General features: G+C 44.2%; 1 long non-coding RNA gene across 1 annotated transcript; it reads left to right on the top strand.

The window, feature by feature from the left end:
• Nucleotides 1-807: 807 nt before the first annotated feature.
• Nucleotides 808-25,113, top strand: LOC134957093 (uncharacterized). Its single transcript, XR_010186454.1, has 4 exons — nt 808-947; nt 12,270-12,383; nt 17,043-17,194; nt 24,971-25,113. It is a non-coding gene; the product is annotated as an uncharacterized LOC134957093 (long non-coding RNA).
• The last annotated feature ends 1,154 nt before the right edge of the window (nt 25,114-26,267 follow it).

Raw genomic sequence — 26,267 nt, 5'->3', positions numbered from 1 at the left:
TCTATCGTCTATTATCTATCTATCTCTCCAATGTCTGTCTATCTATCTGTCTATCTATCTATCTAATGCCTATTATCTAGCTATCTATCTATCTATCTCTCCAATGTCTGTCTGTCTGTCTATCTATCTATCTATCTATCTATCTATCTATCTATCTATCCATCCAATATCTATTATCTTTCCATCTCTCCAATGTCTATCTATCTATCTATCTATCTATCTATCTATCTATCTATCTATCTATCTATCTATCTATCTATCTATCTATCCAATGTCTATTATCTATCTATCTCTCCAATGTCTGTCTATCTATCTCTCCAATGTCTGTCTATCTATCTATCTATCTATCTATCTATCTATCTATCTATCTATCTATCCAATGTCTATCTATCTATCTATCTATCTATCTATCCAATGTCTATTATCTTTCTATCTATTTATCCAATGTCTATTATCTATCCAATATCTATCTATCTATCTATCTATCTATCTATCTATCTATCTATCTATCTATCTATCTATCTATCTATCTAATGTCTATTATCTATCTCTCTAATGTCTATTATCTATCCCTCCAATCAGTGCCGTAACTAGGTGTGTGCGGATGGGGCATTGCACACAGCACAATTGCGCTGTGGGCGCACCATCCGCATCCACACTGATTAACTGCCACCAGCTGCTGCGCTGCCTGCTGTAGTGTACAGTATATTAGTAGCGCTGCGCCAGGCTCCTTCCCTGCCGGAGCCAGCGCTGCTAATATAGATCACAGGCACAACAGGCAGCGCTGGGCAATCTGTGTCTGTGAGTCTCTCCTCCGTGTGCTGTGCTCTACTCCGACCCCCTCCTCCAGCTCTCCTGCACTGTACACTGGCTTCCGGGTACAGGAGAGACGGCTGCTGCTGCTGCTTAACACAGCAAGTGAAGTCTCTCCCTCCGTCCCTCCCATGGTAAGATTAGGTTTTTGTATACAAGGGAACTATCGTTCAGGCTTACTACATGCAAGAGAATCTGCAGAACTGCAAGTACTGGGATCAGCAACCAAATAACAGATCCTGTTATGTACAGTCCTGAGCGATCTTTTTCTTTCACATAAATTGTAATTACTTTTTCTATGAGCAACATTAATCGTAACAGGTAAAAGACAGTAAATTGATTAAATATATGACTGTCAGAGACAGAGCCGTAACTAGGTATGTGCGGATGACCTGGGCCCGCCCGCCGCTGCCCGCTCATGGACTGAGCCGCGGCGCGTTTCTGCAAGCATTATTGCCTCCCCTCCAGTACCTTACACCTATCTCCAGCACCTCATGCGTGTAAAAAAGGGGACGCTATCTGCCGTAATGTGTAAAAAGGGGGACGCTATCTGCCGTAATGTGTAAAAAGGGGGATGCTGTCTGCCGTAATGTGTAAAAAGTGGGACGCTGTCTGCCGTAATGTGTAAAAAGGGGGATGCTGTCTGCCGTAATGTGTAAAAAGGGGGACGCTGTCTGCCGTAATGTATAAAAAGGGGGACGCTGTCTGCCGTAATGTGTAAAAAGGGGGACGCTGTCTGCCGTAATGTGTAAAAAGGGGGACGCTGTCTGCCGTAATGTGTAAAGAGGGTACGCTGTTTGCCATAATGTGTAAAGAGGGTACGCTGTCTGCCATAATGTGTAAAAAGGAGGATGCTGTCTGCTGTAATGTGTAAAAAGTGGCTCTACCTGGTGAAGTGGCGCTACTGTGCGGCGTAATTTGAGTAATGGAGACTACTGTGCACCGTAATATGAACTGGTATTATTTTGTGGCCACACCCCTTCCCCATGTAGCCACGCCCCTATAAAATGTTTTGCATAACGGGGGAGGGGGGGATGCACCAATGCCGTTTCTTGCACACAGCACTAAAATGTCTAGTTACGGCACTGCCTCCAAATGTCTATCTATCTATCTATCTATCTATCTATCTATCTATCTATCTATCTCTCCAATGTCTTTCTATCTATCCAATCAATGTCTATCTATTCTCCAATGTCTATCTATCTATCTATCTATCTATCTATCTATCTATCTATCTATCTATCTATCCAATATCTATCTATCTAGCTATCTATCTATCCAATATCTATCTATCTCTCCAATGTATATCTATCTATCTATCTATCTCTCCAATGTCTATCTATCTATCTATAGGGCCCTACACACTCGGCGATGCGCCGCCGAGGTGCCCGACGGCCGATACGGCCAACGAGCAACCCGGCGGCGGGGGGGCAGTGACGGGGGAGTGAAGTTTCTTCACTCCCCCCGTCACCCGGCTGCATTGAAGTGCAGGCAAATATGGACGAGATCGTCCATATTGGCCTGCATGTACAGCCGACGGGAGATCAGCGATGAACGAGCGCGGGGCCGCGCATCGTTCATCGCTGGAGTCTCCACACTGAAAGATATGAACGAGTTCTCGTTCATTTATGAACGAGATCGTTCATATCTTTCAGAATATCGGCATGTGTGTAGGGCCTATAACTCTCCAATGTCTGTCTATCTATCCAATGTTTATCTATCTATCTATCTATCTATCTATCTATCCAATGTCTAGTTATCTATCTATCTATCTATCTATCTATCTATCTATCTATCTATCTATCTATCTATCTATTTATCTACTGTATCTATCTATCTCTCCAATGTCTGTCTATCTATCTATCTATCTATCTATCTATCTATCTATCTATCCAATGTTTATCTATCTATCTCTCTATCCAATGTCTAGTTATCTATCTATCTATCCATCCATCCAATGTCTATCTATCTATCTATCTATCTATCTATCTATCTATCTATCTATCTATCTATCTATCTATCTATCTCTCCAATGTATATCTATATATCTATCTATCCAATGTCTATATCTATCTATCTATCTATCTATCTATCTATCTATCTATCTATCTATCTATCTATCTATATGTGCAGTCAGCGGCACTCCAATTCACATAATAAATATTGCTACTGCTAATACAATGATCTATCTATCTATCTATCTATCTATCTATCTATCTATCTATCTATCTATCTATCTATCTATCTATCTAGCGTCTATTATCTATCTATCTCTCCAGTGTCTATCTATCTATCTATCTATCTATCTATCTATCTATCTATCTATCTATCTATCTATATATCCAATGTTTATCTATCTACTGTATCTACTGTATCTATCTATCTCTCCAATGTCTGTCTGTCTATCTATTTATCTGTCTAACTATTCAATGTCTATCTATCTATCTATCTATCTATCTATCTATCTATCTATCTATCTATCTATCTTTGTCTGTCTGTCTGTCTGTCTGTCTGTCTGTCTGTCTGTCTGTCTATCTATCTATCTATCTATCTATCCAATATCTATCTATCCAATATCTATCTATCTATCTATCTATCTATCTATCTATCTATCTATCTATCTATCTATCTATCTATCTATCCAATGTATATTATCTATCTATATCTCCAATATCTATCTATCTATCTATCTATCTATCTATCTATCTATCTATCTATCTATCTATCTATCTATCTATCTATCCAATGTCCATTATCTATCTATGGGGCCCTACTCATTTGACGATGCGCCGCCGAGGTGCCCGACGGCCGAAACGGCTGACGAGCGACCCGGCGGCGGGGGGGCAGTGACGGTGGGAGTGAAGTTTCTTCACTCCCCCCGTCACGCGGCTGCATTGAAGTACAGGCAAATATGGACGAGATCGTCCATATTGGCCTGCATGCACAGCCGACGGGAGACCAGCGATGAACGAGCGCGGGGACGCGCATCATTCATCGCTGGAGTCTCCACACTGAAAGATATGAACGAGTTCTCGTTCATTTATGAACGAGATCGTTCATATCTTTCAAAAAATCGGCCAGTGTGTAGGGCCTATATCTCTCCAATGTCTATCTATCTATCTATCTATCTATCTATCTATCTCTCCAATGTCTATCTATCTGTCTATCTATCTATCTATCTATCTATCTATCTATCTATCTATCTATCTATCTATCTATCTATCTATCGTCTATTATCTATCTCTCCAATGTCTATCTATCTATCTATCTATCTATCTATCTATCTCTCCAATGTCTATCTATCTATCTATCTATCTATCTATCTATCTATCTATCTATCTATCGTCTATTATCTATCTCTCCAATGTCTGTCTATCTATCTATCTATCTATCTATCTCTCCAATGTCTATCTATCTATCTATCTATCTATCTATCTATCTATCTATCTATCTATCTATCTATCTATCTATCTATCGTCTATTATCTATCTCTCCAATGTCTGTCTATCTATCTATCTATCTATCTATCTATCTATCTATCTATCTATCTATCTATCTAGCTCTCCAATCTATACTAATATGCAGTATATGCTATTTTCTCAAAACATTTTTCTAAATGTCAGGTGCCAGTATAAGGAAAGGGTTAGCCCCTTAACTGCTGCTAAATAGTATATAACAAATGGCTTTTCTCAGGGTCATGTACTGTCTTTGGTGCATCCCTGGAGGCTCACAGTAATAGTGCCTTGTGCTCTGCTCACTTACTGGAAATCAACAAAACAACTTCTAAGACCTGAGTGACATAATGGAAAGGGTCAAGTGGTCATTGAGGATGAGGAAGAAAGTGTCAATTGTTCTACCCTGTTGTTCCCCCTGGGCGGCAGCCCCCATCCATTCTATACACGGCCAGCACCTGGCTCTAGTCTAAATGGTTGTGAAAGGTGTTACAGTAATATCAAACTATATCTTGCTTGTAATTCCCAATATGTGTGCATTTCTATGCTAATAAATCCCAGAACTAGATGTCTGCTGTGTTTTTATTTATTCCACAACACTGAATCTTCCCCAAAGGCTTCTCAGCTTGCGCCGTGATTATATTTAATGACTTGAGTTGTTTTCTGATGAGCCGGCAGACGTGAGGGTTTGTAGTGAAAGACATTGTTATCAGTAACCGTTCCAGATTTCCAAATGTGTTTTTTTTTTTTGTTTGTTTTTTTTGCTGCTGCTGCTAATTCCTGCTCCTTACTCCTCACGCTGTACCCTCCAGGGTACTTTTAGTATTTTGGGGATGTAGGTAGGTTGCAGGACACTTTCATAGCCAAAGGGCTGGGACAGTGACATGGGAGTATGTTATCTTTGTAAAATTGCTGTCATGTCTGCTACTGCTTGTAAACACAGCCGGCGTTTAGCTGATAGGCAGCGCGGTTTCCATAAACCGTTAGAATGCCTGCCTAAGTAGAGTATCGCTGTGTAACATGAATCACATCAATGTTTCCTATCCCAGCACGTCTCTAGCTTTTGATACTTCTCAGATGTTTATTGACTCGCTGCCTCGGTTGAACCGCTCACCTTTTCCCACCTGTTCTTGAAATGTTGTGACAGCGTTAACTTGGCAGTTCAGTACAAAAGCTCCAACTGTAAACCTGTGCCACAGAAAAAGGCAGCACGGCGTATGGACCCAGCGGCCCAGCTGGGTCACAGGTAACCAGCGCTGACATGAAGAGGTCAGCCCTGGTGAGACGTCACAGATTGATGACAATTTGCAAAAATGTCCTTCGGCCGTGTAAAGGACTGCACATTTGGGCAATGTTATTACAGTACCAAACCCGTTTTTGTACTTACATAGAAATTCAGCAGTCAACTGATATTATAAATAATAAGAGAATCCATACAGTATACAATATATAATACACCATAGAGGGGGTGGGGGGTGGACACAACAACTATAATATTTTTGCTGGCTGAAGAACGTGTATCTGCTGCAAAGTCAGGGTCTACTTGTTGCTCTGAGTTGAATAAAGATGGTTGTTTCTAGTTAAGTTGACTTGCATTAAGACTAATATAGATTACATGAAAACAATAGACCGTTCTTACGTGTTTCTAGTTTAGGGATGGAAATGTTTAGTAAGCAAAAAAGTGGAAAAGCTCAGGGGCTCTGCAAGTTACTACAGAGAAAGCTAGATCCACATCTTTGGTTCAGCAACTTAGGCCCAAGTCTTCCAATTACGGAAGTAAACTCGACAGATTCTAAAATACTTTGAAGAGGACTGAGAGCTTACTGTATCTAGGGTCAACACCAGAGGCGGATTGGCCATAGGGTTCACAGGGAAGATCCCGGTGGGCTGGTGCACATGTGGGGCCTGTTTTGTTTGAGGACATGTGGTAATTTTTATAGACATAATGAATACGATGCAAAATAATTTACATACAGTATATGAATTTTTTTTTGCCACTTAGCCTGTGATTGCAGATGATCCAGTGTATGCTCTGTCTGCCTGCTTGGCTGACATATAAGATTGAGTGAATAGTGATTGGGATACGGTTGGTGTAATAAGCAAGAAAATATATCTTTCTAAAGAATGATATAGTTTCCTAAATTCTGAAGGTGTATCATATAATGTGCTCATAATATTTAATTTTATTTCTTTTTAACTTCCCCCTGATGCTGGACATGACCACTATCTGGAAAGTCTTGGGGGGAGGGTGCTGCTGCCATGGCCATGGCTAGACCTTACACCTCTGGTGCTGCCCTTGTGGGGCCACTAGTACAAATTTTTCCAGGGCCGCTTTTTGTTCCCAATCCGCCCCTGGTCAGGACCAAAGATGGAGCATTTTTACTGATTCTTCATTTTGTCTTATATTAGGGGTAAGAGCCTTTAGTAGCTTAAGTAGAGTCATCTGGTTTCCTCCTATTTTCTACAGTTACTTAATTTAGGCTCAATTTTATTTAAAATGTAAAATATAATTTACAGGAGTAGTTTTAGGGGGTCATTCCGACCCGATTGCATGCTGCACTTCGCAGCGGTGTGATCTGTTCGGAACTGCGCATGTGCGGCGTGCCCATTGTGCATGCACGTCACTGCCCGGCGACGGGAACGAGGAAACCGGTCGCAGCGGCGACCGCAAGAAGATTGACAGGAGGAAAGCGTGTCGAGTCGTCAACTGACCATTTTCCGGGAATGGTCCAGCGAACGCAGGCGTTTTGAGGGCGGGTGTTTGACGTCAAATCCGGGACCTTCCTCGCTGGATCTGTCGCAAATGGTAAGTAGGTCTAGGGCTGGTCTTGTTTTACGTGAAACTTTTTTAGCATAGCGTTCGCATCCCTGCTATGCTAAAATACACTCCCCCATAGGCGGCTTCAGGTTGATTGCACAAGCAGCAAAAAGTTGCTACGTGCGATCAACTCGGAATGACCCACTTGGAGAGGAGGCATTTCGTGTGCTGACTCTGTGCGGGCCCCCTCCTATCTGTGGCCCAGGAGACTCTGGCCTTGTGCCAGAGACTACTGCTTATGTGTAGGTCTCCAGAAACATGTTGGCCGCACAATGCTCCCATTGTCTCCTCTACTGCACATGTGCAAATCTCCGGGAAAATGGCCGCTGTGACATTTCCCCCGTGAGTTCTGCTGCCGCTGCTGAACCGACACAGGTCTCCAGAGAGGTAAGTATAATAATATGGGTGCTGGGTGTGTGGTGTGGACCTCACTGGACCTAGATGCCCATGTGCACAGCACACCCAGCACCCATTATAGATACAGCAATGGTAATTTAAGTGCAGGTTGTGACCAATCCCCACCAAAACTCTGTATTTACGATTATAGCCACATATTCACTCAAAGGGTGTTTTAAAGCATTGCCTATGCATTTTACAATATCCAAGATTATACTTATAAAGTGGTTAGGAAGAATCTTGTAAATCATTTACACATATTGGTTGTCACAAGGCTCACTTGAGCATGTGTGATGTGTGGGCGTTAATCAAAACAAGACCAAATGGTCTTTTTAAAAATGTTTAAACTGTCTTCAAATTCTATCTCTAACTAATATCTGTCCAGTTTTGTGATTACCAATACCCTTTTCAGACAGAAATTCCGGCAATTATCTGGCACTTCAGTGCCGGGTCGTATTGCCGGTCTCTCTCTGACCCCCCCCTCCCTTCCCTTCACACAGAGAAGCAAATTACCGGGTCAAGAATTTCGACCCAGTAATTTGCAGATCAAAACGGGTATTTCATCTGTGTGAAAGAGTCAACCGGGATCGATATTCCCGGATCTCTGACCCTAGTGAATTCCTAGGTCGAAATCCCGGGAATTTCCACCCAAGTTGACCCTTTCACACAGAAAAAGGACCCGTGTGTATCGGCAAATTACCGGGTAGAACTTCTTCACCCGGTAATTTAATTTTCTGTGTGACCGGGGTATTAGATTTGGTCTTAAGTTACTCCTTGACCTAACTAAAAATATAACCACAGCCACATTTAATTATTTGTATTAATTGTAGTGTTAAAAAAAATCTGATCTGGCACATTGTTTAAGAATGCAAAAACATAATATCATAAAATGCAGTTTAATGTGACATAGAAAGTCACAATGCTCAATGTATAAATAAATAAAAACTTGCAAAAGCTACATACAGTAGTATATTTGCAAAACAGCTCCATGAAACAAATATGTGCATAATCAAAACTGGAAACTCCTGTAATTTTGTGCAAATGCGCCATGGGTGGAAGAAATATGTTCCTCAATAGCAAATTGACCCCCAAGAGATGACAAAGTCTAACATCAGGATGGTGGGGGTCATTCCAAGTTGATCGTAGCTAAGGAGGCCAATCCCGGGATCGGGATCGGCGGGATCCCGGGATTTGGGCCCAAAAATGCCGGGATTTGAATCCCGGGATTGGAGCCTCCAATCCCGGGATTAGAGTGCGCATGCGCAGTTTTTACCGGACAGCGCTGAGCACTATAGCACAGTGCTGCCTGGCTGTCAGCGAGGTAGTTTCACAGTCCACACACACACTGACCACGCTGGCAGCATTTCAAATGTAGCGCCGGCCGCCAGCCAATCAGAGCTGGCAGACCGGCAGCCAATCAGGGAAGCGGCCGCGGCTCCTGATTGGCTGCCGGACTGACAGTTCTGACTGGCTGGCGGCCAGCGTTACATTTGAAATGCGGCCAGCGCGGTCAGTGTGTGTGTGTGTCCATGGCTGCTGCCCGCTGCCCGCCCAACTAGTAAGTGGTATCACTACCGTTGTGTACTATGATTAGCTGATGTCACTTTGCTTGTCTGGCATTAGGCTTTATGCTACTACTAAACTCTTCTTTGTACTCGCAGCCAGAGGACCTTTGTATATGCCCCACTAAACTGCACAGTTAGTGATTTGCTTTCTCCCTCGTTCCAGTTTAATCTGTGCTAGGCAAAGTGAGTAACTCATTATTGTTGGGGAGGGGAATAGAAAAACATGGAGTAGCAGGTGCTTATATACTACAGTTAGCAGTGTACTCATGTACTGCACACAGCAATTAGACATCTGAGAGAAGCACAAAGCTATAAACAGTCTCTTTAATGTGTCCAAACAGCCACTGCTCCAGACATCCTCCCTGCACGCTACACCCACCTTCCCTTCCCGCTCCTTACATGCTCCCTACACACCCACTGTTCCGCTTCTCCCTACACCCACCCTCCCTTCCTGCTCCTTACATGCTCCCTACACACCCACTGTTCCGCTGCTCCCTACACCCACCCTCCCTTCCTGCTCCTTACATGCTCCCTACACACCCACTGTTCCGCTGCTCCCTACACCCACCCTCCCTTCCTGCTCCTTACATGCTCCCTACACCCACCCTTCCTTCCTGCTCCTTACATGCTCCCTACACCCACCCTCCCTTGCTCCCTACACCCACCCTCACTCCCTTGCTGCCTTTCACCCCTCGCTGACCTCCACATATACTCTCCCTGCTCCCTACACTGATCCCTACTGCAATCCCGGGAATCCCGGGATTGAGCATTTTTCAATCCCGAATCCCGGGATTGAAGAAATGCCCCGGGATTGGCCTCCCTAATCGTAGCTGTGCTAAATTTAGCACAGCTACGATCGTAAACTCAGACATGCGGGGGGACGCCCAGCACAGGGCTAGCCCGCCCCGCATGTCAGTGCCGCCCCTCCCCCGCACAAATACAAAAGCATTTGAGGAGTAACTCCCGGCCAGCGCAGCTCCTGCGGCTGGCCGGGAGTTCCTCTTCGTTCCCGCTGTCCGCAGCGGCTGTGTGACACGTCACGCAGCCGCCGCCCCCCCCCCCCCTAATGGTCCGGCCACGCCTGCGTTGGCCGGACCGCTCCCCCTAAACGGCGGCTTAACGCCGCCGTTCAGCCCCCTCCTGCCTAGCGACCGTCTCTGTCTCAGAGGCGATCGCTAGGTAACGAAAGCTGCCATGCGCCGGTGCACTGCGGCGCCGGCGCATGCGCAGTTCCGACCCGATCGCATCGCTGCGACAAACTGCAGTGAGCGATCGGGTTGGAATGACCCCCGGTATCTGTAAGCATTATTGTGCTGCCCTCTGTCTTCATTGTGTCGTCACTAAAAGAATGTCTGTGTGTACACTAATCAACATTATTCTTTTATGACAGTTTTTCAACATATATTTCTATTCAGGACTTGTTAATAATATGATATCGTTTCTCTGACACATGGTAGACATAAAACATCAGATTAGAATTAACAAAGTATACAATTAAAAATCATCACAACAGAATCAAAAGGCATTAGGTACTGTATATTATTTTATTATATCCTGTATTATATATGTCCCTGATCAAGAAAAAAAAAAAATAAAAAAATAATAAAAAAAATATATATATATATATATATATATATATAAAAATCCATATAGGGTCGCACTCGCACGGCACTGATTAAACAGCAACTGGGGTTATGCATCAGGTAGAAACCCAGATGTTCTTCATAAATCCCCAGGTATCTCAGAATGTCATTTATTACAGACGATTTATAGATGACCTATTGGTCTTGTGGCAGGGTTCAAGAGAGCAGTTAGTGGCCTTGTGGAAGAATCATAATGACACACGCCACGAGGTTCAGTTTACTTATGTGGTGGATGACACCACTGTTAATTATCTTGATGTCACCATTACAGTCAAAGATGGTTCCTTGGCCACTTCAATTTACGTTAAAGCCACTGATAGAAACACCCTATTAAATCATCAGAGTTTTCATCCCATCTCTTTACGTAAAGGATTGCCTTACTCGCAATTCTTACGGGCACGTCGCATTACCTCTGATCCAGAGGAGACAAAAGTAGCCATGGATAGGATACTTTTGAAATTTGCTGAACGTGGATACCCTATGAGGGAATTAGAGAAATCTAAGACTCGAGTGTTGAATATGACTAGAGAACAAACCTTATGTCCTAGCCATAGAAACACTGAGTCAGGACACAAGAGACTTCCTTGGGTTAACAAGTATACCACAGGTACAGATAGGATAGTTAAAAAGGCAAAACAATTATGGCCGATCATTCAGACAGATCAGTCCTTATCATCCTTGTCTGATACCACTTTATTACCCAGTCACACCCGAGGTCGGAATATAGGGGATTATGTAATTAAGTTGGATATTACTAATCTTACTAAGAATCAGGAATCCCACTTTTTGCGGACAAAGAATGGCTGCTTTAGATGTTTGGGGTGCGCCACGTGTAACACATTAATCACGGGTGCCACCTTTAATCACCCACTAACGGGTAAGAAATTAAAAATCCAACATCGATTAACGTGTACCACTACACATGTTATATACTTGTTGTCTTGTCCTTGTGGTCTTGCCTATGTGGGCAAGACCATACGGCAATTTCGGGAACGGACGGCACTGCACCGGAGTGCCATTAAGAAAGCGCATGAAAAGGGTTCCAGTGATCAGCCTTTTGCACGGCATTGTCTTATTGCTAATCATAATGTGGCCAGCATTAGGGGCTATACTTATTGATCACGTCCCCAATTCGTTACGGGGTGGAAACCGTGATAGGAGATTGTTACAGAAAGAATCCAGGTGGATATACTCCTTGGGGACATTGTCACCCAGGGGATTAAATGAAAACCTTGGTATACAATGCTTTCTGTAAAAAGCCCAATGTTATAGAATTATTATAGATTGTGTATATGCAACAATCACAGGATGGTGCCAGACAGAGAGGGTGGCTTAAGGGTAGTATTAGACCATATAGATAATGTTTACAGTAGCATCATTTTTTGTGAGATGTTTATGTAAAATCAGTCAGGTTGATGAGCTTGTTTTAGCTTTTGTTTATTATTATGGTAACGGTATTCTATGTAGTAATAAGCTATTACTGTGATTTCTTCTGTGGCTTCCCTCTGGGGTGGCTTTTTAGTTATATGTCATACTTTTCACTTTATTAAGGTACCACATGTGTATGTTTTTGTTTTATTAGCTCCCGTCCAGCTTCGGCTGGTTGCTATGGGAACTCTCCTGCGACGCGGCGCGCCGTGACGGCGATGCGGAAGTGTGGCTGGAAGGACTGGCGAGCAGTCGCGCCGTGGAGCAGGTGAGTAGGGTTTGTGTTAATGTCTGCCGTGTTGTCTATAAATGTTTGATTGTAAGGCATTTTGAGGATTGCCTGGCCCTGAGGACGGGGTCTAACCCCCGAAACATGTTGGCCTAATAAACCACTTGTTTATACCGCAGCCGTTTAAGTCTGACTGAGTGCCGCCGATTTACCCCTGAGCTACATAGTGGAACTGAGCTTTCACCGGGAGGGCACCGCAGCAGCTGTATAACAGAGAGGAGTGCCGGGGCAATTTGCAACCTATATATATATATATAGACCCCTTGATGAAGTCAGAGTGACGAAACGCGTTGGGTGTACCTCCATTGACTCTCCACCTTAAAAAGATAAGCAGCATTCTCTCTTTTTTTGGATATTTTATCATCATTGCCTTTATATTATTTGTCTTATTGTTTTAGCTATCCTTTTAGTTGGTATTAATTTTTAGCATATACCCTCCGGCCTTTAAACCCACTGCGACATTTATTATAATTGGTTTTATACCTTGGTTTTATTTTTTGTATTAATAAATATACTACTATTTTTTAAGTATCCAGCTAGTCTCTTCATATTTATTATAGTTTACTAGACACCGTTGGTCGCTGAAACCCTCATCCCCCCTTTTTTTTATACAATTTAACCTAGGCAGTTTATCCCTGCCTAATACTTGAGGGTTAGCTGACGCCTTGAATTATGTAAGGAGTGTCTGATTCTGTCATATTTATCTATCTCACACACACCTGTGGCGCCATACTTCCACTGCCCAATATATATATATATATTTAACAACAAGTCAAGTACCAGGACGATTGTGGATTATTTACCCATAGGTGACAGCACTGCACCATACACCAAGACCACGGTCTTTTTTTCACAAGTGATTTTTTTTCTTTTGCACATACTTGTCCCAATTAGGGTTGGATACCCAAAATTTGGGATCACCTGCTATGTCCAGCCCAGTGCTTGATGGCGACCAAGGCTGTAGGGGCATGCAAGCGGATTTATCTGAACAATTCAGCTATACAGATGACGATGCTGAAAGATTACGTTTTAAAGAGCAACTTGATATTGATGAGAAATCAGGAATCAGCGAGGACATCTATCACGGATTACTTAAATTAAAAAAACGGGAGATAGATTACCTGCTACATGGAATAACATTGTCGGATTACCACAGGGATAGGATGATCCCAAGGGGTTTCAGGATCCGCAATATGCCCACCATAGGCCGGTATAACCCGGACTTTTGCAAGAAATGGGTGGGCATATTAAACAAGTGCAGTCTAGATCTGATGCTCCTGGTGGTGGAAGAGGCAGGTAAGGAGTTGACAACCACACGGGAGAAGATCAGCAAATTTGAGGCGGAGCACCGCACGACCTTAATGGAAGACACCCATCATGATTGGCTACTTAAATAAAAAAATCAATGTGAGACATACAGAAAAGATCTTATAAAGTTTAAGCGAAATAAGATTCAGATCGTGAGAGAGGACTACGAGACCAACAGGGTGTATAGATGGTTAATGGGAGGGACACCAGGTGATCATAAGCCTCAGAACACAAGGGTTAAACAAGGTTGGCGTAGATGAAGGGAACTTCAACGTGGAACATCTGCCACCTCCAACAGCGATAACGAGGCCACAGCCCTAGACACAGATGGTCCCTCTTCATCAGGCAGTGTCCCTTTAGGGGAACGCCCAAGAAAGTCCACAGAGCCGGAAACAACCAGAGGCCGTCGAGGACGCCCACCCGTAGATCCAAGCAAAACGCCAGGATCCAAAGGGCCCGGTGCAAAAAAGAATCGTTAGTTTTCAATTTGTCCAAAAGGGTACTCACGGAAGACGAGGTTAAGGTCCTTGAAAGGGGCCTATCCTTTGTACCCACCACCCGTTTTGATGAACTTACATGGAAAGTTGAACTACACAGATTCACCCGCAAACTGAGATTGGGTGAGTTCTTCCAGGACCACCTGACAACCTCTTCAACTAGCATTAAAGATCCAATCCAACAACAATTTATCAACAGAAGACACAGGTCAGTCTTTGATCCCAGTTCCTCTAATCCGTCAATTACAACCTTTAACAGACTTCTAGATCAATCGGTGATGAAATTCCATGCAGCAGTTCCAAACACCAATCACAACATGTCACGAGCAGAAAAATCAGCTCTCAAGGACCTCAGCAAGTACGAAGATATCGTCATCCGCCCCGCCGACAAGGGGGGCGGAGTCGTGGTCCTTGATCTTTCATACTACAAAGAAGATATTCATAATCAGTTGTCTGATGCAACGACTTACGAGGTATTACCAGCAGATCCGACCACATCCTACAAGAGAGAATTGGATAAACTCCTAGATGAAGCTCAAACCACAGGAATTATTTCACCGAAACTGTGCAACGCATTGAAACAGAATCACCCGGTAGTCCCGGTGTTCTTCACGGTCCCTAAGGTGCACAAGAACTTGGAGTTTCCCCCGGGCCGGCCTATAATCTCGGCCAGGAACTCTATATTTCAACCCATTTCGATGTTCCTGGATGCGATATTACAACCACTGGTGTCCAAGCATCACAGATACATCAAAGACACCACCAGTTTTTTATCAAGATTGGAAGCGGTCTCTCATATACCTACAGGTTCCCTTCTTTGTGTGGTAGATGTGTGCAGTTTGTACACGAGTATACCACACAAGGAGGGTCTACAGGCAGTAAAGGAATTCCTAACCAAAGAAAAAATGGATACCATTAACTTAGATCTTTATATGAAATTACTGGAACTGACATTACTTAGGAATTACTTTTTATTCAACGGTTGTTTTTACCGCCAGAAATCCGGGTGTGCCATGGGGAGCAACGTCTCCCCTTCAGTGGCCAATGTCTTCATGTTCCAGGAGGAAGAACAGATCTTCTTTAATGTTCCGGAAATAGCCGCAAATATTCTCACATATACAAGGTTTATAGATGACCTTTTTATAATCTGGACGGGCTCGGAACACGACTTTTGTAACATAATGGACAGTATCAACTCCAGAAACTCGCCTATTAAATACACATACCAAACCAGTTACACGTCTGTTAACTACCTAGACGTTAGAGTCACTATAAAAGAGAACTGTATCACCACGGGACTGTTCATCAAACCCACCGACAAAAACACTTTTCTCAGATCAAACAGTCATCATCCTAGATCCCTCAAAAGGGGATTGCCGCGATCTCAGATGATCAGAGCCAGCAGGATCATTAGTGACAGATCAACAGTGGAACAGACATTAGATGACATGATCACAAAATTTGTAGCCAGGGGGTATAACCTTGACGTGTTACTACAACAGAAATCTGAAGTCTTAGCCTTGCCAAGAAATAGCCTGTTGTCAACTCGGCCTAAACAGGAGGAAGAAGTTATTCCGTTTGTAAGTAGACATAACACAGCCAGCACGGTACTGCCTAGAGCAGTCAGGGCGTTATGGCCGGTAATATCCACCGACAAATCCTTAAGTGATCTGGCGAACAAACGTCCTCTCATGTGTTTCACCCAAGTGGTCCATACAGACATCACGGACTTTCGACCTGGCCCTAAAGACATCGTCGGTTTTTTGAAACGACCTCCAGGGTGTTATAAATGCCCCAAGTGCACGACGTGCTCACACATGGTTACGGGCACATCGTTTAAACACCCCCATTCAGATCGGTCCTACAAGATTAATCATGTATTAACTTGCACGTCCACACACATTGTGTACATCATCATTTGTCCATGTAAATTATATTACGTGGGCAAATCCATCAGATCCGTTAGAGAAAGGATGGCCCTCCACCGATCGGCCATCAAACAAGCTTTAAACGGAAAGGGCTCAGATCAACCTGTGGCAAAACACTTTGCAGAAAAAGGACATTCTGTTGATGATCTGAAGCAAATGGTGATTGATCAGATTCCAAAAAATAGAAGAGGTGGTGACAGGGATGGCCTCCTGTTGAAATTAGAGGCCAAATGGATTTTTAACTTGGCGACAATTAATCCCCGAGGTCTTAATGAACTCATGCCCTGGAATATGTTTCTGTGAATTATTATGCATGCATTCAAAAAAGATGAACCGTTTGTCCCTCATCTGTTTATCAGCCATATGATCGACTTGGAAATCTGATTCCCCTTTATGCAGGGGGACATTCTGATAAATCCCCAGTGAGATATCAGCATTCACTGTTTAAGTACAATTTTCATATACAATGTGATGCGACATACAATATTTTTCTCTTAAGTTTTTATTCACACATCACTTTGTCTATTTAGTTTGGGTTTGCTATTCACTTTTATTCATTTGAACACTGCTCCAAATAAACACTTTTCTTGATTTTTCAATATTATCAATACACTCCAGTAGTGCCTTCAGTCACTTCGACTACTTTTATTATTATTATCAGCATTTTTACTCTAAACGACACATCCCACTAACCGACTGGTTTACACAGTCCAATGCCACTGCCAGGGGTGATTTTTGCACAGGTCACATGTTTTATTAACACTGATATAGCTATAGCATCATATGTGCCACAGGGGAAGTTATCAGAGTGTCCCTTTTAATCATCTATTATATAGAGCAACCTTTTTGCTTTGGGCTTTTCTAAGCGGTGTCTGTAATCTTTTCACACTTTGTTTATCTTTCAGCGCGAGGTGACAGAGGCGCCGGGCGTCTGTGTTACCAAGACAACCCGACACCACGTCACCAATGACGCCCAGGGTGTGCGCCGGAACCGGGCTCTGGAGACGGAGCTCCGTGAAGCGCTTGTTCACTTGGCGGGCTTCTCCGGGGTATTTAGGTAAGTGGGTTCACTTGTTTCTTTATTGCTGTATATCCTTGACGAAGGGGCCCGTCTATCGTCTATGTAGCGTGTGTCCCAACAGATATATTTTTGGATAATGTTAACTATAAGAAATATATCTGTTGGTACACACGCTACATAGACGATTGCTTCATGCTTTGGAATAGCAGTGAAGAAGACTTCATACACATGATGAATAATATCAATCATCTCCCCTCCTGTATTAAATTCACTTTTAAGATTAGTAATACGAGGGTCAATTTTCTTGATGTCATAGTGACCAATCAACAGGGCCATTTGGAAACGTCTGTTTATTACAAACCAACAGATAGAAATACTCTCCTTGAAGCAAGTAGCCACCATCCCAAGGCACTAAAACAGGGTCTTCCATACTCTCAAATGCTTAGAATAGCCAGAATAACTAGCAACGCAGATGATTTGCCAGCAGCGTTGGATATAACCATGAACAAATTCATAACAAGAGGTTATGACCCTATACAACTGGCTAAGACCAAAGCAAAAGTATTGCAAATTCCAAGACAGGGCTTGTTGAATAAACAAACTACAAGAGACACCAAGAACAAATTTATCTGGTCAACTAACTTTTCCACTACCAGCCCTTTGATAACCAGGGCAACAAAGGCACTCTGGCCAATAGTGAAAACTGACCCCAATTTACCATGTTTTACTAACACAATGTTAGGGTCTCCTGCCCTGTGCTGCCACGTCGTCAAGGCAACCGGGAGACAAGTGCTAGCAGAGTAACCTGAGCGCAGCTGATACTCCGGTTCGGGTCTTTTGCTGTGCAGTGGTTACAGGCTCTGTGCACGGCAGGGGATCCGGTGCTGGTTTTTGTGCTCACAGTCTGTGAGGTCTGAGTGGGGCGTGGACAGCACCTGCTATATAAGGCCTCTTCTCAGGTTAAGCAGATGCTGCTGAATCTTTGTTGGTTAGTCAGTTCCTGAAAGTTAGCCAGTACTGTGTAGCTTTGTATTTGTTGTTGCTTACTGCAAATAGGCCTGGGGATTTGGTACTACACTCTGCCAATCCAGACCTAGCAGTAAGACTGGAGTCAGTCGTTTAACTTGCTGGGGTTCTTTTGCTACTCAGTGAACTTAGCAAGTTTGCGGCTGTATTCTCAGATTTGCCTGCCTAAATCCTGTCTCACTGTGCAAGGGGTTCAGCTGTCAGTTTAGTGGCAGTAAGCTGAACCTGTGCACTGCAAGTGAGGATTAGGATTGTGGAGACTCTCCTTGTGTCTATTATTCCATCTCTGACCAAAGAGTTTACTGCCACACCCGTTGGTAACCCTTTAGGGTTTTGCTGTTGCCCTTAGCAACAGCATTTCGGGTTCTCTACGTATTAAAACACAACATCTTGCTTTTTCCATCTGAGCATTACTAATACTAGGGGGACACCCAGTTTCTTAGCCTCTGGGCTTCTCTGTTCACTTTGTGTTTATTTAGTTACCCTATCACCTTCTGTGTACGTAATGTCATATTCCCCAGTCTGTCTGTGAGTTCATTTGTTTTGCATCCCTATCCGTTCAGACACCAGTACATTCCTGCAGGCACTGGTGTGCATAACAGTTCAAACACCAGTACATTCCTGCAGGCACTGGTGTGCATAACAGTTCAGACACCAGTACATTCCTGCAGGCACTGGTGTGCATAACATATTCAGCAGCCTAATACTCCTGTTGAAATTTTGTGGGAATATGGAGCATACCCCTCAAAATACGTTGCAACAGGTGGTCGATCAGGTGCAGGTCCTGACTCGACAATTTAATGATTTGTCCATTAAAATGCACACCTCCCAGGCCGCTGGTGGAGCTCCCGCAGCAGCAGCAGCACCTTCAGGGGTTAAGGAGCCGAAAGTAAATCTCCCGGATCGTTTTTCTGGAGATCGCTCGCAGTTCTTTTGTTTCAAGGAGAGCTGCAAGCTATACTTCTGGCTTAGGCCTCAGTCTTCTGGGTCGGAGATTCAGCGGGTGGGCATAGTGATTTCCTTGCTACAAGGAGACCCACAGGTCTGGGCATATGGGTTGCAGCCTGACTGTCCGTTGCTTAAAAGTGTTGATGCTTTTTTTACGGCCCTGGGCATGTTGTATGATGACCCTGACAAGACGGCCTCAGCCGAGGCTAAGATTTCGATCCTTAAGCAAGGTCAAAGGCCAGTTGAGGTTTACTGTACGGAGTTTCGGAGGTTGGCCCATGATACCAAGTGGAATGACCCAGCCCTGAGACACCAGTACCGAAGAGGTCTTTCTAACCAGATAAAAGACCAACTGGTACAATATCCCTTGCCTGATAGCTTGGATCAGCTCATGCAGTTATCCATCCGGGTGGATAGACGGCTGAGAGAGCGTAGGCTTGAAAGGGAGACCGAGGTTTCCTTCTTTCCCAAGGGAACCTCAGACTCTAAGGAATTTTCCGAGGAGCCTATGCAGATTGGGGCTACCCGCCTCTCCTCGCGTGAGAAGACGCGGAGGAGACAGCAGGGGTTGTGTTTGTACTGTGGGAATAAAGGTCATGTGGTAGTATCATGCCCAGAAAAGCCGGAAAACTTCAAGGCCTGAGGGTGATGGGAAATATCCTGTCAGGCCAGAAGTCAGAATTTCCCAAGAAGACTTTTATCATTCCCGTGACCTTGATGATCCTCGGTCAAACTGTCAAGACTGAGGCCTTTGTGGACAGTGGGGCCGACGGGGTTTTTATGGACCGCCAATTCGCCCTGAAACACTCTGTTCCCTTAGTACCCTTGGCATCGGAAATTGAGATTTGTGGGTTAAACGGGGAACCATTATCCCAAGGTAAAATTACCTCTTGCACTTGCCAGATTTCTTTGTTTATTGGAGCCACACACTCTGAAAAATTGTCCTTTTATGTGACTGTCTGTACTTTTGCCCCATTGGTGTTGGGGTTACCCTGGTTAAGGGCCCACAATCCTCAATTTGACTGGGTCTCTGGGGAGATTCTTAGTTGGGGTACTGATTGTTTCAGGAGTTGCTTGAGCCTTCCAGTCAGGCTCTCGCAGCTAAGTTTGCCAGGATTGCCAGGGTGTTATGCAGATTTTGCGGACGTGTTCTCCAAAAAAGTTGCAGAGGTACTACCTCCCCATCGCCCCTATGACTGTGCCATTGATTTGTTGCCAAATGCTAAGCTTCCCAAGAGCAGGTTGTACTCCCTGTCACGTCCTGAGACTCAGGCTATGGCAGAGTACATTCAGGAGAACTTGGCTAAGGGATTTATCAGACCTTCACAGTCTCCAGTTGGGTCGGGGTTCTTCTTCGTGGGTAAAAAGGACGGTTCGTTGCGACCCTGCATCGACTTCAGGGAATTGAACCGTATCACGATTAAAAACTCATACCCACTGCCTCTCATTTCGGTCTTGTTTGACCAGCTTCGTACTGTCACCATTTTTTCTAAGATTGACCTACGCGGTGCGTACAATCTAATCCGAATAAGAGAGGGGGATGGATGGAAGACTGCCTTTAATACCCACTCAGGGCATTATGAATATTTGGTGATGCCTTTTGGGCTCTGTAATGCCCCGGCAGTCTTCCAGGATTTCATGAATGATGTACTCAGGGAATATTTGGATAGATTCTTAGTTGTATACTTAGATGACATCCTAATCTTCTCCCATTCCCTGGAGGAACATCGGAAGCATGTACGCTTAGTCCTCCAGAAACTCAGAGACCACCGGCTTGGGGCGAAGCTGGAGAAGTGCGAATTTGAAGTTCAGCAAATCGCATTTCTAGGATATATTATCTCCCCAGAAGGTTTCCAAATGGAGGGTTCCAAGGTACAGGCAGTCCTGGATTGGGTGCAGCCCACTAGTTTGAAGGCGCTTCAGCGTTTCCTGGGCTTTGCAAATTTTTATAGACGATTTATCTCTGGATTTTCGTCTATAGTGGCGCCCTTGGTGGCACTCACTAAGAAAGGGGCGGATGTTGCTCACTGGTCTTGTGAGGCTAAAGCGGCTTTTGCCCGTCTCAAAAGGGCATTTGTATCGGCCAAGGTGCTGCGACACCCAGATCCAGAGCGTCCTTTTGTGGTGGAGGTGGATGCCTCTGAGATGGGTATTGGGGCAGTGCTCTCTCAGATGGGAGTGTCTGATAATCGCCTTCATCCCTGTGCTTACTTTTCCCGTAAATTTTCGCCTGCCGAAATGAATTATGATGTGGGTAACCGGGAATTGTTGGCTATTAAGGATGCACTCGAGGAGTGGAGACACTGGCTTGAGGGGGCTACGTTTGTGGTCTCAATTCTCACCGACCATAAGAATCTGGCATATTTAGAGTCAGCGAAGCGTCTCAATGCCAGGCAGGCACGATGGGCTTTGTTTTTTGCTCGCTTTAATTTTTTGATAACATATCGCCCTGGGTCAAAAAACATCAAGGCTGATGCGCTCTCGCTGAGTTTTGCTCCAATCCAGGAGACCACCGAGGAGCCGTTGCCCATTGTGTCCCCATCATGTATTAAAGTGGGCATTACCCAGGACCTCTTATCATTAGTCCTTAGAGCACAGGAGCAGGCTCCTCCAGACCTTCCGGTAGGTCTTTTGTTTGTGCCTCCTAGGTTAAGACAGCGAGTGTTCCTGGAATTCCATGCCAAGAAGTCGGCAGGTCACCCGGGTATTGCCAGAACTCGGGAGTTGCTATCTAGGGCGGTGTGGTGGCCCTCGGTGGCTAAGGATGTGGATCAGTGGGTTCGGGCATGTGACATCTGTGCCCGAAATAAGACTCCTAGAGGGGTTCCTGTTGGCCCATTACATCCACTCTCTATCCCATCTAAGCCTTGGACCCACATTTCAATGGATTTTGTGGTGGACTTGCCCAAATCCTCGGGGATGACAGCCATCTGGGTTGTCGTTGACAGGTTTTCGAAGATGGCGCACTTCGTTCCACTGGTTGGGCTGCCATCGGCCAGACGCCTGTCTGAATTATTTATGCTGCATGTTGTGCGTCTCCACGGGTTGCCACTTGATGTGGTCTCTGACCGCGGATCACAGTTTGTGGCCAAATTCTGGAGGGCATTTTGTTCCGATCTCCAGATTTCTGTCAGCTTTTCGTCAGGCTACCATCCGCAGTCTAATGGGCAGACTGAAAGGGTGAACCAGTCCTTGGAGCAGTTCCTCAGGTGTTATGTCTCCAAGTGTCAGACTGACTGGGTTGCTCATCTGTCCATGGCGGAGTTTGCCTATAACAACGCGGCTCACTCTGCTACAGGGATATCTCCCTTCCTTTGTGTGTATGGGCATCATCCTAAGGCCAATTCTTTTGACCCACTGGACTCCACGCCTGGTGGTTCCTCTGTGGTTTCGGTCCTTAGAGGTATTTGGAGGAAAGTGAAGAAAGCCCTTGTGTCTGTGTCATTAGTGACCTAAAGGGTTTTTGATAAGCGGAAAAGACCCTGCAGCTTCAAATTAGGAGACTTCGTCTGGTTGTCTACCAAGAATTTGAAGTTGAGACAGCCATCTCATAAGTTAGGCCCCCGGTTCATCGGCCCTTATAAGATCACCAGGGTTATCAATCCGGTGGCATTTCAGTTAGATCTGCCCCGTTCTTTGGGTATCAATAAAACATTTCATTGTTCCCTTTTAAAACGGGCGATTAGTAATCCTTCTTCCAGTGGAAGACCTTCCCCTCTTCTGATACGTGGCCAGAGGGAGTTTGTTGTTGAAAGGATTCTTGACTCCAAGATGGTTCGGGGTCGGCTGTCATTTTTGGTGCACTGGAAGGGGTATGGCCCGGAGGAGCGGTCGTGGGTGCGCAGTTGTGATCTTCATGCCCCCAGACTGATACGCTCTTTCTTCTCGCAGTTCCCTGATAAACCCGGTGGTAGGGGTTCTTTGACCCCTCGTCAGAGGGGGGGTACTGTTAGGGTCTCCTGCCCTGTGCTGCCACGTCGTCAAGGCAACCGGGAGACAAGTGCTAGCAGAGTAACCTGAGCGCAGCTGATACTCCGGTTCGGGTCTTTTGCTGTGCAGTGGTTACAGGCTCTGTGCACGGCAGGGGATCCGGTGCTGGTTTTTGTGCTCACAGTCTGTGAGGTCTGAGTGGGGCGTGGACAGCACCTGCTATATAAGGCCTCTTCTCAGGTTAAGCAGATGCTGCTGAATCTTTGTTGGTTAGTCAGTTCCTGAAAGTTAGCCAGTACTGTGTAGCTTTGTATTTGTTGTTGCTTACTGCAAATAGGCCTGGGGATTTGGTACTACACTCTGCCAATCCAGACCTAGCAGTAAGACTGGAGTCAGTCGTTTAACTTGCTGGGGTTCTTTTGCTACTCAGTGAACTTAGCAAGTTTGCGGCTGTATTCTCAGATTTGCCTGCCTAAATCCTGTCTCACTATGCAAGGGGTTCAGCTGTCAGTTTAGTGGCAGTAAGCTGAACCTGTGCACTGCAAGTGAGGATTAGGATTGTGGAGACTCTCCTTGAGTCTATTATTCCATCTCTGACCAAGGAGTTTACTGCCACACCCGTTGGTAACCCTTTAGGGTTTTGCTGTTGCCCTTAGCAACAGCATTTCGGGTTCTCTACGTATTAAAACACAACATCTTGCTTTTTCCATCTGAGCATTACTAATACTAGGGGGACACCCAGTTTCTTAGCCTCTGGGCTTCTCTGTTCACTTTGTGTTTATTTTGTTACCCTATCACCTTCTGTGTACGTAATGTCATATTCCCCAGTCTGTCTGTGAGTTCATTTGTTTTGCATCCCTATCCGTTCAGACACCAGTACATTCCTGCAGGCACTGGTGTGCATAACAGTTCAAACACCAGTACATTCCTGCAGGCACTAGTGTGCATAACAGTTCAGACACCAGTACATTCCTGCAGGCACTGGTGTGCATAACACACAACACCTATGACTAGTTTTAGGAGAGGAAGAAATTTACGCGACCATCTTGTCAAGGCGGACATTACCAATTACACACCATCTCCAGGCATATTTGGCTTTAGCAAAAACCCGGGCTGCTACAAGTGTGCTTCTTGCACTACGTGCAAATACCTCATCCCAGGAAGTACTTTTCAACATCCACATAAAAACAAACAATATGAAATCCGTCAGATTCTAAATTGCTCTTCACGTTTTGTGATTTATTACATCACATGTCCATGCAACAAATACTACATTGGCATGACTAGCCGCATGTTTAAAGAGAGGATGGCATTACATCGCTCCGCGATAACAAAATCACTTCAAGGAGAACCTAATGACCAACCAGTGGCACGTCATTACAAATTATGTCAACATAGCCTTGCACAATTATGCTATCAAATTATAGATCAACTTCCGCAGATGATCAGAGGAGGAGACAAAATGACAGCTCTACAAAAATTAGAATCACGCTGGATATTCAAATTGGACACTATACATCCCAACGGACTTAATGAAAAAATTAACTGGAATATTTTCTGACTCACTTCCTCTATCTTCCTTTCTAGAATATAGACCGTCCATACATATAGCTCATTGCAATCAGATACCATGTCCATGACATCTTAGCATCATACATCTTAGATATATACATGTCCCACACAGCAGCAGCATGCTCTCCCTTAATTCACATTTGTTTATGTTTATGTTTCTTATTGTCATTTCAGTCAGTCACAAGCTAGTTCACATTCAGAGAACAAATTAGTCATATTATTGCAGAGTAACACCTTATTCCATTCATGTATTTTATTATCCTGACATGGATCGCTACATGTCCATCTGCATACATTGTGACTGGTTAATTACATTAATTCTATTCCCACACTCAGCGCCGGAGACCGGGGACGCAAGCCGGGTTGCCAGGGCAACAAGCTGCAGCCAATGACAGCCACTTCCAGGATGACGTCACCGGGACCAGGGGCGCGCCTCCCCAGCCTCCGTGAGCAGCTGAACACACACACACCAGCAGGGATATAAGGTAAGATTTTGAATACTTTCTTCTCCTTTTTTCTCACAGCACGTTTTTCACCACTGACTACAGCAGCCAAATGTAATCCTGACGAAGGGACTATGTCAGGTCCCGAAACGAGCCGTTGATATGACGGACAGGCTGTTTTCTTTATGCATTTAAAAATTCATTAAAAGCATTTTTTACAATGGAGTGACGTGCAGCTTGCTAATTTAGCAACAGTGGACTTTATATATATATATATATATATATATATATAGTGCATAAAAGACAGCGGCACTCAGCAGACTTCAGAACAAAGTTATGCCTTTACTGTGGTCCTACGCCGTTTCGGGGTCAAGCCCCGCCGTCAGGGACAAGCGATACATAAACACACAGTGCACATACACAATATTTATACCCACATTGACTAGTGATAATTGAACTGATTGTACTCACCTGTCCAGCGCCGCCGCTCCCGCCGCGTCCAGCCGCATTACAAGCGAGTCTCACGGAGATGACGTGAACAGCAAGCGCCAGACAGACTGAGCCAATCAGAGAGCGATCCCCACGTAACTAGGAGACGCCTGTAAACACACACAGAATACATTTAGAAAATGTGAGAACATTCTCTATATTAACAAATAACAAAAAATTAAAAACAGGATGACAATAGATAAAGAAAAATATACAAGTAGGCTATAGTAGTACAGACCAGGGTATATCATTATCGATGTAGTATACTAGTGATAGTGTAGGAGCTTCCGCAGTATAGCAAATATATATTGATTCACGTTTTTTCGCATTTATTAAGATATTTACTGTTAATCACAATATGGGTTGATATGTCCTTAAGAAAAATGTGCAGACCTGGTCAGAATACTATATTTGCTGAATAATCTTGTTTTAAGGCATGACTTGTACAAGACAAATGCAACATTGTATGAAATGTATCCAAGGTGGACAAAGCAACACCAGATATATCCAAGGCTAATTGAGAAGAATAAAGAAAGAAATCTTTTGAGTTTATGTCCGAAAGACTGATAAACGAAATAATAACCATTTTCAAGGCTGTCCTAGTTGCCACTTCTAACATTGTATGACAATCGATGTATATTTTAAAGACATACATGGTGTATTCTGATTGGCTAAATGTATTGGCAAGCATAAACCCTTTG

The sequence above is a fragment of the Pseudophryne corroboree genome, chromosome 9, assembly GCF_028390025.1.
Source record: "Pseudophryne corroboree isolate aPseCor3 chromosome 9, aPseCor3.hap2, whole genome shotgun sequence".
Lineage (NCBI taxonomy): Eukaryota > Metazoa > Chordata > Amphibia > Anura > Myobatrachidae > Pseudophryne > Pseudophryne corroboree.
This window is presented reverse-complemented; position numbering and strand designations above follow the sequence as displayed.